Genomic DNA, 15351 nt, shown 5'->3' on the forward strand with positions numbered 1-15351 from the left:
TATTAGCCACCACATGCTTCACCCAACCTCCAACCCCCGTCCCTTCAATACCCTCAGGTTGTTTTTCAGAGTCCATAGTCTCTTATGGTTCGCCTCCTCTTCCAATTTCCCTCAACTTCCTTCTCCTCTCCATCTCACAATGTCCTCCATGTCATTCGTTATGCTCCACAAATAAGTGAAACCATATGATACTTGACTCTCGCTGTTTTACTTATTTCACTCAGCATAATCACTTCCAGTCCCGTCCATGTTGCTACAAAAGTTGGGTATTCATCCTTTCTTCTTCTTTTTTTTTTTTTTATAAACATATAATGTATTTTTATCCCCAGGGGTACAGGTCTGTGAATCGCCAGGTTTACACACTTCACAGCACTCACCATAGCACATACCCTCCCCAATGTCCATAACCCTTCCCCCTCTCCCAACCCACCTCCCCCCAGCAACCCCCAGCTTGTTTTGTGAGATTAAGAGTCATTTATGGTTTGTCTCCCTCCCAATCTCATCTTGTTTCATTTATTGTTCTCCTATCCCCCTAACCCCCCATATTGCTTCTCCATGTCCTCATATCAGGGAGATCATATGATAGTTGTCTTTCTCCGATTGACTTATTTCACTAAGCATGATACCCTCTAGTTCCATCCATGTCATCGCAAATGGCAAGATTTCATTTCTTTTGATGGCTGCATAGTATTCCATTGTGTATACATATCACATCTTTGTTATCTATTCATCTGTTGATGGACATCTAGGTTCTTTCCATAATTTGGCTATTGTAGACATTGCTGTTATAAACGTTCAGGTGCACGTGCCCCTTCGGATCATTATGTTTGTATCTTTAGGGTAAATACCCAGTAGTGCAATTGCTGGGTCATAGGGTAGTTTTATTTTCAACATTTTGAGGAATCTCCATGCTGTTTTCCAGAGTGGTTGCACCAGCTTGCATTCCCACCAACAGTGGAGGAGGGTTCCCCTTTCTCCACATCCTTGCCAGCATCTCTCATTTCCTGACTTGTTAATTTTAGCCATTCTGACTGGTGTGAGGTGATATCTCATTGTGGTTTTGATTTGTATTTCCCTGATGCCGAGTGACGTGGAGCACTTTTTCATGTGTCTGTTGGCCATCTGGAAGTCTTCTTTGCAGAAATGTCTGTTCATGTCCTCTGCCCATTTCTTGATTGGATTGTGTGTTCTTTGGGTGTTGAGTTTTGCTAAGTTCCTTTTAGATTTTGGATACTAGCTCTTTATCTGATATGTCGTTCGCAAGTATCTTCTCCAATTCTGTCAGTTGTCTTTTGGTTTTGTTAACTGTTTCCTTTGCTGTGCAAAAGCTTTTGAGCTTGATGAAATCCCAATACTTCATTTTTGCCCTTGCTTCCCTTGCCTTTGCCAATGTTCCTAGGAAGATGTTGCTGCAGCTGAGGTCGAAGAGGTTGCTGCCTCTGTTCTCCTCAAGGATTTTGTTGGATTCCTTTCTCACATTGAGGTCCTTCATCCATTTGGAGTCTATTTTCGTGTGTGGTGTAAGGAAGTGGTCCAATTTCATTTTTCTGCATGTGGCTGTCCAATTTTCCCAGCACCATTTATTGAAGAGGCTGTCTTTTTTCCATTGGACATTCTTTCCTGCTTTGTTGAAGATGAGTTGACCATGGAGTTGAGGGTCTATTTGTGGACTCTCTATTCTGTTCCACTGATCTATGTGTCTGTTTTTGTGCCAGTACCATGCTGTCTTGATGATGACAGCTTTGTAATAGAGCTTGAAGTCCGGAATTGTGATGCCACCAACTTTGGCTTTCTTTTTCAATATTCCTTTGGCTATTCGAGGTCTTTTCTGGTTCCATATAAATTTTAGGATTATTTGTTCCATTTCTTTGAAAAAAATGGATGGTATTTTGATAGGGATTGCATTAAATGTGTAGATTGCTTTAGGTAGCATAGACATTTTCACAATATTTATTCTTCCAATCCAGGAGCATGGAACATTTTTCCATTTTTTTGTGTCTTCCTCAATTTCTTTCATGAGTACTTTATAATTTTCTGTGTATAGATTCTTAGTCTCTTTGGTTAGGTTTATTCCTAGGTATCTTATAGTTTTCAGTGCAAGTGTAAATGGGATTGACTCCTTAATTTCTCTTTCTTCTGTCTTGTTGTTGGTGTAGAGAAATGCAACTGATTTCTGTACATTGATTTTATATCCTGACACTTTACTGAATTCCTGTACAAGTTCTAGCAGTTTTGGAGCAGAGTCTTTTGGGTTTTCCACATATAGTATCATATCATCTGAAAAGAGTGATAGTTTGACTTCTTCTTTGCCGATTTGGATGCCTTTAATTTCTTTTTGTTGTCTGATTGCTGAGGCTAGGACTTCTAGTACTATGTTGAATAGCAGTGGTAACAGTGGACATCCCTGCCATGTTCCTTTTTTTTTTTTAATATTTTATTTATTTATTTGACAGACAGAGATCACAAGTAGGCAGAGAGGCAGGTAGAGAGACTGGAGGAAGCAGGCTCCCTGCTGAGCAGAGAGCCCCATGTGGGGCTCGATCCAGGACCCTGAGATCATGATCTGAGCTGAAGGCAGAGGCTTCACCCACTGAGCCACCCAGGCGCCCCAACCATGTTCCTGACCTTAGCAGAAACGCTTTCAGTTTTTCTCCATTGAGAATGATATTTGAGGTGGGCATAGATGGCTTTGATAATATTGAGGTATGTGCCCTCTACCCCTACACTTTGAAGCGTTTTGATCAGGAAGGGATGCTGTACTTTGTCAAATGCTTTTTCAGCATCTATTGAGAGTATCATATGGTTCTTGTTCTTTCTTTTATTAATGTGTTCTATCACATTGATTGATTTGCGGATGTTGAACCAACCCTGCAGCCCTGGAATAAATCCCATTTGATCGTGGTGAATAATCCTTTTAATGTACTGTTGAATCCTATTGGCTAGTATTTTGGTGAGAATTTTTGCATCTGTGTTCATCAAGGATATTGGTCTGTAGTTCTCTTTTTTGGTGGGATCCTTGTCTGGTTTGGGGATCAAGGTGATGCTGACCTCATAAAATGAGTTTGGAAGTTTTCCTTCCATTTCTATTTTTTGGAACAGTTTCAGGAGAATAGGAATGAGTTCTTCTTTAAATGTTTGGTAGAATTCCCTTGGGAAGCCGTCAGGCCCTGGGCTTTTGTCATTTGGAGATTTTTGATAACTGTTTCAATCTCCTTACTGGTTATGGGCCTGTTCATGTTTTCTATTTCTTCCTGGTTCAGTTGTGGTAGTTTATATGTCTCTAGGAATGCATCCATTTCTTCCAGATTGTCCAATTTGTTGGCGTAGAGTTGCTCATAGTATGTTCTTATAATTGTCGTATTACTTTGGTGTTTGTTGTGATCTCTCCTCTTTCATTCATGACTTTATTTATTTGGGTCCTTTCTCTTTTCTTTTTGATAAGTCTGGCCAGGGGTTTATCAATCTTATTGATTCTTTCAAAGAACCAACTCCTAGTTTCATTGATTTTTTCTATTGTTTTTTTTTTTTTTTGGTTTCTATTTCATTGATTTCTGCTCTGATCTTTATGAATTCTCTTCTCCTGCTGGGTTTAGGCTTCCTTTCTTGTTCTTTCTCCAGCTCCTTTAGGTGTAGGGTTAGGTTGTGTACTTGAGACCTTTCTTGTTTCTTGAGAAAGGCTTGTACCGCTATATATTTTCCTCTCAGGACTGCCTTTCCTGTGTCCCACAGATTTTGAACTGTTGTGATTTCATTATCATTTGTTTCCATGAATTTTTTCAATTCTTCTTTAATTTCCTGGTTGACCCATTCATTCTTTAGAAGGATGCTGTTTAGTCTCCATGTATTTGGGTTCTATCCAGCTTTCCCCTTGTGATTGAATTCTAGCTTCAGAGCAGTGTGTTCTGAAAATATGCAGGGAATGATCCCAATCTTTTGATACTGGTTGAGACCTGATTTGTGACCCAGGATGTGATCTATTCTGGAGAATGTTCCATGTGCACTAGAGAAGAATGTGTATTCTGTTGCTGTGGGATGAAATGTTCTGAATATATCTGTGATGTCCATCTGGTCCAGTGTGTCATTTAAGGCCTTTATTTCCTTGTTGATCTTTTGCTTGGATGATCTGTCCATTTCAGTGAGGGGAGTGTTAAAGTCCTCTACTATTATTGTATTATTATTGATGTGTTTCTTTGATTTTGTTATTAATTGGTTTATATAGTTGGCTGCTCCCATGTTAGGGGCATAGATATTTAAAATGGTTAGATCTTCTTGTTGGACAGACCCTTTGAGTAGGACATAGTGTCCTTCCTCATCTCTTATTATAGTCTTTGGCTTGAAATCTAATTGATCTGATATAAGGATTGCCACCCCAGCTTTCTTCTGATGCCCATTAGCATGGTAAATTGTTTTCCACCCCCTCACTTTAAATCTGGAGGTGTCTTCGCGTCTAAAATGAGTTTCTTGTAGGCAACATATTGATGGGTTTTGTTTTTTTATCCATTCTGATACCCTGTGTCTTTTGATTGGGGCATTTAGCCCATTAACATTCAGGGTAACTATTGAGAGATATGAATTTAGTGCCATTATTAGCCTGTAAGGTGACTGTTACTGTATATTGTCTCTGTACCTTTCTGATCTACTACTTTTAGGCTCTCTCTTTGCTTAGAGGACCCCTTTCAATATTTCCTGTAGAGCTGGTTTGGTGTTTGCAAATTCTTTCAGTTTTTGTTTGTCCTGGAAGCTTTTGATCTCTCCTTCTCTTTTCAATGATAGCCTAGCTGGATAGAGTATTCTTGGCTGCATGTTTTTCTCGTTTAGTGCTCTGAATATATCATGCCAGCTCTTTCTGGCCTGCCAGGTCTCTGTGGATAAGTCTCCTGCCAATCTAATATTTTTACCATTGTATGTTACAGACTTCTTTTCCTGGGCTCCTTTCAGGATTTTCTCTTTGTCACTAAGACCTGTAAATTTTACTATTAGGTGACGGGGTGTGGATCTATTTTTGTTGACTTTGAGGGGGGTTCTCTGCATCTCCTGGATTTTGATGCTTGTTCCCTTTGCCATATTAGGGAAATTCTCTGCAATAATTCTCTCCAATAGACCTTCTGCTCCCCTCTCTCTTTCTTCTTCTTCTGGAATCCCAATTATTCTAATGTTTCATCTTAGGTGTGACTTATCTCTCTTATTCTCCCCTCATGGTCCAGTAGCTGTTTGTCCCTCTTTTGCTCGGCTTCTTTATTCTCTGTCATTTGGTCTTCTATATCACTAATTCTTTCTTCTGCCTCATTTATCCTAGCAGTGAGAGCCTCCATTTTTTAAAAAGATTTATTTATTTATTTATTTGACAGAGAGAGAGATCACAAGTAGATAGAGAGGCAGACAGAGAGAGAGAGAGGGAAGCAGGCTCCCTGCTGAGCAGAGAGCCCGACGCAGGACTCGATCCCAGGACCCTAAGATCCTGACCTGAGCTGATGGCAGCGGCCTAACCCACTGAGCCATCCAGGCGCCCCAGAGCCTCCATTTTTTATTGCACCTCATTAATAGCTTTTTTGATTTCAACTTGGTTAGATTTTAGTTCATTAATTTCTCCACAAAGGGCTTTTATATCTCCAGAGAGGGTTTCTCTAATATCTTCCATGCCTTTTTTGTGCCCGGCTAGAACCTTCAGAATCATCATTCTGAACTCTTGTTCTGACATATTACCAATGTCTCTGTTGATTAGGTCCCTAGCCTTTGGTACTGCCTCTTGTTCTTTTGTTTGTGGTGATTTTTTCTGCCTTTTCATCTTGTCCAGATAAGAGGATATGAAGGATCAAATAAAATACTAAAAGGGTGGCAAAGACCCCAGAAAAATGCGCTGTAAACAAATCAGAAGAGACCCCAAATTGTGGGGGGGAGAAAGGGGATAAAAATAGGTTCAGAAAAAAAAAAAGAAAAAAATTTAAAAAATAAAACAAAAAGAAAAAATTAAAAAAGAAAGCAAAAATATATATTTTAGATAAATTAGTCAAAAAATGTTAAAAAAGAAAAGAGTAAAAGTTTTAAAAAATTTAGCAGAAGAATAAAAAAGAAAGAACAAAAAATTGAAAAAAATATTGAATTAACCACAAGACTAAAGAATCATGGGCAGAAAGCCATGAGTTCCATGCTTTGCTTTCTCCTCCTCTGGAATTCCGCTGCTGTCTTAGGTATTGAACCTGCTTTCCTTGATAGATGAACTTGGTCCTGGCTGGATATTTTGTTGATCTTCTGGGGGAGGGGCCTGTTGTAGTGACTCTGAAGTGTCTTTCCCTGAGGCAGGATTGCACTGCCCTTACTGGGGGGCCAGACTAAGTAATCCGCTCGGGTTCGCTTTTGGGAGTTTCTGTTCCCTGAACACTTTCCGTAGAGTTCCAGAGGATGGGAATGAAAATGGCGGCCTCCTAGTCTCTGGCCTGGAGGAGCCAAGAGCCCGGGGCTCCACTCCTTAGTGTGCCCCCAGAGAACAGCACCCAATCACTCCTGTATCCCTAGCCTCCAGCCACGCTCCGAGCTCACCCAGCCTGTGACGGGGTCAAGGTAACCCTGAGCTGAGAGTTCAGTCCTCAGCTCTGTCTCTGTAGCCGGCTTCTCTGTTCTAACACCTGCGAGCTCTGCGACACTCAAAAACCCCCGATCCTTCTGTGACCCTGTGGGTCCTGGGGCCACTTGACCCCATGTGGGATTCACCCTGGTTTAGCCTCTGGAGCAATGTCCCTCAGTGGAACAGACTTTTAAAAGTCCTGATTTTGTGCTCCATTGCTCCGCCCCTTGCCGGGAGCCGGCCCCTCCCCCCCACGGTCTATCTTCCCGTCATTTTAGATTCACTTCTCCGCCAGTCTTGCCTTTCAGAAAGTGGTTGATTTTCTGTTTCTAGAATTGCTGTTCTTCTTCTCGTTGATCTCCCGTTGGATTTGTAGGTGTTTGCAATGTTTAGATAAGCTATCGAGCTGATCTCCTGCTACCTGAAGTAGTCTCAGCCTGCTACTTCTCTGCCATCTTGACTCTTCCCCTCTCCACCCACAAATTCTTAAGACACTAATCTACATATGTGTATGCTTCTTGGTATCCATCTTGATTTCCTTTCTATTAATATATACTTTACAATGTTCGATTGCATTAGGTGTACAACATGGGATTCAACAACTCTATAGGTGCTACTATACTCCCCATTAGTAGCTAATATCTGGCACCATAAAATGCTATGGAAATACCATTGGAGGAGTTCCCTGCATTCTTTTCACCCCATGGAAGTCTGTACTTCCCATTCCCACTTCCTCATGTTGCGCATCATCCTTCTCCATTCCACACTGGTAACATTCAGGCTATTCACTGTATTTGTGTCTCTTTCAGCTTTTTTCATTGTGTACTGTCATTTGTGACATTGTGGTTTGACCCAGAAGGTGTTATGCAATGTGAACTCAGTGACATAGAAATACTATACATATTCACTTATGTGTACAACCAAAACAACTTCAGTGAACAAACAAGAAACAAACCTATGAATGTCTATTTTGTTTTGAATGAAGTCCACCGATAATCTCAATAAATATAAAAATTCCAAGATGACACACATTCTATACTATAACCCGTTGGTCTGTAACAGTGTTCCAATACTGGCAGAAGACAAGAGGTTCCCAGGTCAAAGTCCAAGTGTCTTATGGCTCATGACACAGCAAACATCATAAACATCTTCATCACGCTAATTCCACTGGCCAGCTGCGAACCCCCAACTCATAGAGGGACACACTGCACATGTGGTGAGTTTGTGTTGGAGACTCTGAGCATAGGAAACCCCAGTATCTTCAAGGAACATCTAGTGTATACACCCAATCTTTGGCCATGAAAATAGACCATTTGTTTTCCTGACCAATAAAGTCATCTGTCCTCGACCCAAGATCAAGATGCTATCACTATACTACCAAGCTTTCTTATATGCAAATATGAGTGGAATGACCATTATGACTAAAATGTCAATCAAGGAAATGCTCACACAGATCATGAGGTCACCACATGACTTCAAGGAAGAGTGACAATACAGTATAAGGCACATGTATGATTTGGCTCAGATATCCACCACAGTACAGATACATTTTCCTTCATGATCTTTTGCTGCTCATCTGGCACTGCTATGCAGTCACATGCAGGGTAGATGCCAAAGTCAATGTACCTAGATGGTTTGATTTTAAGATCTTCCAGCCATCAGCCATAGGGCCAACTGCGAAGGCCTGGAAGATACCCAAGATGCACACTGTACCACCAAAGACACATCCCTGGCAAACAGCAAAGTAGCATTCATCCAAAGTCATGGTAGAAATATTTCACCCAAAAGCTGTCAGTGTGGGTGGGACCCCATTACACACAATGTCCAATGATTGCCTATTCTCCTGTGTAGATGAAACCATCTGGCTAAGGGGAATTGTCAGCACTTGTGACTGACTTGGGTGTCCAGCCAATGCTTTGAACTAGAACATTCTCTGTTCTCTGTCTGGGTAGCTAAGCATGTTCTAAATCACTTCCCATGGCTGATCCTAGCCTCCAATCCTGCCCCACTAGAAGCCTGAACAGAGACCCTAGACAACCTCAGAGTTTCTCTTACAGGCTTCTGGGGAGAAAACCAAGCCCGCAGCAATGACCAAGCACTGAGCTGAGATCACCCCAGATACACTACAGTTCACGTTCCTGAATGAAAGCAATCCAAATTTAGGTGAATGGGAACAGGGGTTCTGGGGTGGCTCAGTTGGTTAAGTGGCCACTCTTTGTTTCAGCTCAGTTCATGATGTCAGGGTCCTAGGTTTGATCACATCATCAGCTCTCCACTTGGCAGCGAGTCTGCTTCAGGATTCTCTCTCTCTGCACCTTCGCTATACTCACTAGTGTGCTCTAAAAAAAATGATTCCTTAAAAAAAAAAAAAAAAGGTGGGGCTCCTGGGTGCTTAGTGGGTTAAACTTCCAACTCATCACTTCAGATCAAGTCATGATCTCAGTCTCAGGATCCTGAGATCGAGCCCTGTGTCAGGCTTCAAGCTCACTAGGAAATCACTTTGAGATTCTCTCTCCCTCTCCCTCTGCCCCTCCCCTGCCTCTCATCTGAGCTTTCTGTAAAATAAATGAATATGTCTTTTCTTTATTTTAATACTTTTTTAAGTTAAGAAATGCATGAAAGAGGAGGAGTCAAGATGGCGGAGAAGTAGCAGCCTGAGACTACATCAGGTAGCAGGAGATCAGCTTGATAGCTTATCTAAACATTGCAAACACCTACAAATCCAACGGGAGAGTGAAGAGAAGAAGAACAGCAACTCTAGAAACAGAAAATCAACCACTTTCTGAAAGGTAGGACTGGCGGAGAAGTGAATCTAAAACGACGGGAAGATAGACCGCGGGGGGAGGGGCCGGATCCCGGCAAGCGTCGGAGCAACGGAGCACAAAATCAGGACTTTTAAAAGTCTGTTCCACTGAGGGACATTGCTCCAGAGGCTAAACCAGGGTGAAGCCCACGCGGGGTCAGCGTGGCCCCAGGCCCCGCAGGGTCACAGAAGGATCGGGGGTGTCGGAGTGTCGCAGAGCTCACAGGTATTAGAACGGAGAAGCCGGCTGCAGAGACAGAGCCGAGGACAGAACTCTCAGCTCGGGGTTACCTTGAACTGGTCGTGGGCTGGGTGAGCTCGGAGCGCGGCTGGAGGCTGGGGATATGGGAGTGATTGGGTGCTGTCCTCTGGGGGCGCACTGAGGAGTGGGGCCCCAGGCTCAAGGCTCCTCTGGGCCGGAGACTGGGAGGCCGCCATTTTCATTCCCGTCCTCCGGAACTCTACGGAAAGCGTTCAGCGAACAGAAGCTCCCAAAAGCAAACCTGAGCCGATTACTTAGTCCGGCCCCCGGTAAGGGCGGTGCAATCCCGCCTTGGGCAAAGACACTTGAGAGTCACTACAACAGGCCCCTCCCCCAGAAGATCAACAAAATATCCAGCCAGGACGAAGTTCATCTATCAAGGAGAAAGCAGGTTCAATTCCTAAGACAGCAGAGCAATTCCAGAGGAGGAGAAAGCAAAGCACGGAACTCATGGCTTTCTCCCCATGATTCTTTAGTCTTGCGGCTACTTCAATTTTTTTTTTTTTCATTTTTTTTTCTTTTTTCTTTTTTCTTCTTCTGCTAAATTTTTTAAAACTTTTACCCTTTTCTTTTTTAACGTTTTTTGACTAGTTCATCTAAATATATATATTTTTTTCTTTCTTTTTTATATTTTTTTATTTGTTTTATTTTTTAATTTTTTTCTTTTTTTTTCCTTTTTTTTTTCTTTTTTTTTTTCAGAACCTGTTTTTATCCCCTTTCTCCCCCCCCACAATTAGGGGTCTCTTCTGATTTGTTTACAGCGCATTTTCCTGGGGTCTTTGCCACCCTTTTAGTAGTTTATTTGCTCCTTCATATCCTCTTATCTGGACAAAATGACAAGGCGGAAAAAATCACCACAAACAAAAGAACAAGAAACAGTACCGAAGGCTAGGGACCTAATCAACACAGACATTGGTAATATGTCAGATCAAGAGTTCAGAATGACGATTCTGAACATTCTAGCCGGGCTCAAAAAAGGCAAGGAAGATATTAGAGAAACCCTCTCTGGAGATATTAAAGCCCTTTCTGGAGAAATTAAAGAACTAAAATCTAACCAAGTTGAAATCAAAGAAGCTATTAATGAGGTGCAATCAAAAATGGAGGCTCTCACTGATAGCATAAATGAGGCAGAAGAAAGAATTAGTGATATAGAAGACCAAATGACAGAGAATAAGGAAGCCGAGGAAAAGAGGGACAAACAGCTACTGGACCATGAGGGGAGAATTCGAGAGATAAGTGACACCATAAGACGAAAGAACATTAGAATAATTGGGATTCCAGAAGAAGAAGAAACAGAGAGGGGAGCAGAAGGTCTATTGGAGAGAATCATTGGAGAGAATTTCCCTAATATGGCAAAGGGAACAAGCATCAAAATCCAGGAGATGCAGAGAACCCCCCTCAAAGTCAACAAGAATAGGTCCACACCCCGTCACCTAATAGTAAAATTTACAAGTCTTAGTGACAAAGAGAAAATCCTGAAAGCAGCCCGAGAAAAGAAGTCTGTAACATACAATGGTAAAAATATTAGATTGGCGGCAGACTTATCCACAGAGACCAGGCAGGCCAGAAAGAGCTGGCATGATATATTCAGAGCACTAAACGAGAAAAACATGCAGCCAAGAATACTCTATCCAGCTAGGCTATCATTGAAAAGAGAAGGAGAGATCAAAAGCTTCCAGGACAAACAAAAACTGAAAGAATTTGCAAACACCAAACCAGCTCTCCAGGAAATATTGAAAGGGGTCCTCTAAGCAAAGAGAGAGCCTAAAAGTAGTAGATCAGAAAGGTACAGAGACAATATACAGTAACAGTCACCTTACAGGCTAATAATGGCACTAAATTCATATCTCTCAATAGTTACCCTGAATGTTAATGGGCTAAATGCCCCAATCAAAAGACACAGGGTATCAGAATGGATAAAAAAACAAAACCCATCAGTATGTTGCCTACAAGAAACTCATTTTAGACGCGAAGACACCTCCAGATTTAAAGTGAGGGGGTGGAAAACAATTTACCATGCTAATGGGCATCAGAAGAAAGCTGGGGTGGCAATCCTTATATCAGATCAATTAGATTTCAAGCCAAAGACTATAATAAGAGATGAGGAAGGACACTATGTCCTACTCAAAGTGTCTGTCCAACAAGAAGATCTAACCATTTTAAAGATTTTATTTATTTATTTGACAGACAGAGAGATCACAAGTAGGCAGAGAGGCAGGCAGAGAGAGAGGAGGAAGCAGGCTCCCTGCAGAGCAGAGAGCCCGATGCGGGACTCGATCCCAGAACCCTGAGAAAAGATCTAACCATTTTAAATATCTATGCCCCTAACGTGGGAGCAGCCAACTATATAAACCAATTAATAACAAAATCAAAGAAACACATCAATAATAATACAATAATAGTAGGGGACTTTAACACTCCCCTCACTGAAATGGACAGATCATCCAAACAAAAGATCAACAAGGAAATAAAGGCCTTAAATGACACACTGGACCAGATGGACATCACAGATATATTCAGAACATTTCATCCCAAAGCAACAGAATACACATTCTTCTCTAGTGCACATGGAACCTTCTCCAGAATAGATCACATCCTGGGTCACAAATCAGGTCTCAACAGGTATCAAAAGATTAGGATTATTCCCTGCATATTTTCAGACCACACTGCTCTGAAGCTAGAACTCAATCACAAGAGGAAAGCTGGAAAGAACCCAAATACATGGAGACTAAACAGCATCCTTCTAAAGAATGAATGGGTTAACCAGGAAATTAAAGAAGAATTGAAAAAATTCATGGAAACAAATGATAATGAAAACACAACAGTTCAAAATCTGTGGGACACAGGAAAGGCAGTCCTGAGAGGAAAATATATAGTGGTACAAGCCTTTCTCAAGAAACAAGAAAGGTCTCAAGTACACAACCTAACCCTACACATAAAGGAGCTGGAGAAAGAACAAGAAAGAAACCCTAAACCCAGCAGGAGAAGAGAAATCATAAAGATCAGAGCAGAAATCAATGAAATAGAAACCAAAAAAACAATAGAAAAAATCAATGAAACTAGGAGCTGGTTCTTTGAAAGAATCAATAAGATTGATAAACCCCTGGCCAGACTCATCAAAAAGAAAAGAGAAAGGACCCAAATCAATAAAATCATGAATGAAAGAGGAGAGATCACAACTAACACCAGAGAAATAAGACAATTATAAGAACATACTATGAGCAACTCTACGCCAACAAATTGGACAATGTGGAAGAAATGGATGCATTCCTAGAGACATATAAACTACCACAACTGAACCAGGAAGAAATAGAAAACCTGAACAGGCCCATAACCAGTAAGGAGATTGAAACAGTCATCAAAAATCTCCAAACAAAAGCCCAGGGCCAGACGGCTTCCCAGGGGAATTCTACCAAACATTTAAAGAAGAACTCATTCCTATTCTCCTGAAACTGTTCCAAAAAATAGAAATGGAAGGAAAACTTCCAAACTCATTTTATGAGGCCAGCATCACCTTGACCCCAAAACCAGACAAGGATCCCACCAAAAAAGAGAACTACAGACCAATATCCTTGATGAACACAGATGCAAAAATTCTCGCCAAAATACTAGCCAATAGGATTCAACAGTACATTAAAAGGATTATTCACCACGATCAAGTGGGATTTATTCCAGGGCTGCAGGGTTGGTTCAACATCCACAAATCAATCAATGTGATACAACACATTAATAAAAGAAAGAACAACAACCATATGATACTCTCAATAGATGCTGAAAAAGCATTTGACAAAGTACAGCATCCCTTCCTGATCAAAACTCTTCAAAGTGTGGGGATAGAGGGCACATACCTCAATATTATCAAAGCCATCTATGAAAAACCAACCGCAAATATCATTCTCAATGGAGAAAAACTGAAAGCTTTTCCGTTAAGGTCAGGAACACGGCAGGGATGTCCATTATCACCACTGCTATTCAACATAGTACTAGAAGTCCTAGCCTCAGCAATCAGACAACAAAAAGAAATTAAAGGCATCCAAATCGGTAAAGAAGAAGTCAAACTATCACTCTTCGCAGATGATATGATACTATATGTGGAAAACCCAAAAGACTCCACTCCAAAACTGCTAGAACTTGTACAGGAATTCAGTAAAGTGTCAGGATATAAAATCAATGCACAGAAATCAGTTGCATTTCTCTACACCAACAACAAGACAGAAGAAAGAGAAATTAAGGAGTCAATCCCATTTACACTTGCACCGAAAACTATAAGATACCTAGGAATAAACCTAACCAAAGAGACTAAGAATCTATACACAGAAAATTATAAAGTACTCATGAAAGAAATTGAGGAAGACACAAAAAAATGGAAAAATGTTCCATGCTCCTGGATTGGAAGAATAAATATTGTGAAAATGTCTATGCTACCTAAAGCAATCTACACATTTAATGCAATCCCTATCAAAATACCATCCATTTTTTTCAAAGAAATGGAACAAATAATCCTAAAATTTATATGGAACCAGAAAAGACCTCGAATAGCCAAAGGAATATTGAAAAAGAAAGCCAAAGTTGGTGGCATCACAATTCCGGACTTCAAGCTCTATTACAAAGCTGTCATCATCAAGACAGCATGGTACTGGCACAAAAACAGACACATAGATCAGTGGAACAGAATAGAGAGCCCAGAAATCGACCCTCAACTCTATGGTCAACTCATCTTCGACAAAGCAGGAAAGAATGTCCAATGGAAAAAAGACAGCCTCTTCAATAAATGGTGCTGAGAAAATTGGACAGCCACATGCAGAAAAATGAAATTGGACCACTTCCTTACACCACACACGAAAATAGACTCCAAATGGATGAAGGACCTCAATGTGAGAAAGGAATCCATCCAAATCCTTGAAGAGAATGCAGGCAGCAACCTCTTCGACCTCAGCCGTAGCAACATCTTCCTAGGAACAACGGCAAAGGCAAGGGAAGCAAGGGCAAAAATGAACTATTGGGATTTCATCAACATCAAAAGCTTTTGCACAGCAAAGGAAACAGTTAACAAAACCAAAAGACAACTGACAGAATGGGAGAAGATATTTGCAAACGACATATCAGATAAAGGGCTAGTGTCCAAAATCTATAAGGAACTTAGCAAACTCAACACCCAAAGAACACACAATCCAATCAAGAAATGGGCAGAGGACATGAACAGACATTTCTGCAAAGAAGACTTCCAGATGGCCAACAGACACATGAAAAAGTGCTCCACGTCACTCGGCATCAGGGAAATACAAATCAAAACCACAATGAGATATCACCTCACACCAGTCAGAATGGCTAAAAATAACAAGTCAGGAAATGACAGATGCTGGCGAGGATGTGGAGAAAGGGGAACCCTCCTCCACTGTTGGTGGGAATGCAAGCTGGTGCAACCACTCTGGAAAACAGCATGGAGGTTCCTCAAAATGTTGAAAATAGAACTACCCTATGACCCAGCAATTGCACTACTGGGTATTTACCCTAAAGATACAAACATAGTGATCCGAAGGGGCACGTGTACCCGAATGTTTATAGCAGCAATGTCTACAATAGCCAGACTATGGAAAGAACCTAGATGTCCATCAACAGATGAATGGATAAAGAAGATGTGGTATATATACACAATGGAATACTATGCAGCCATCAAAAGAAATGAAATCATGCCATTTGCGACGACATGGATGGAACTAGAGC

The 15351-nt window shown here is 41.1% G+C and overlaps 1 protein-coding gene across 1 annotated transcript in view; it reads left to right on the forward strand.

Annotated features, from left to right (window-relative positions):
* LOC123931367 (putative protein ZNF720) overlaps window positions 1–15351 on the forward strand; it is an 867309-nt gene that overhangs the window by 632587 nt on the left and 219371 nt on the right. The window lies entirely within an intron of this gene.

The sequence above is a fragment of the Meles meles genome, chromosome 19, assembly GCF_922984935.1.
Source record: "Meles meles chromosome 19, mMelMel3.1 paternal haplotype, whole genome shotgun sequence".
NCBI classification, from domain to species: Eukaryota; Metazoa; Chordata; class Mammalia; order Carnivora; family Mustelidae; genus Meles; species Meles meles.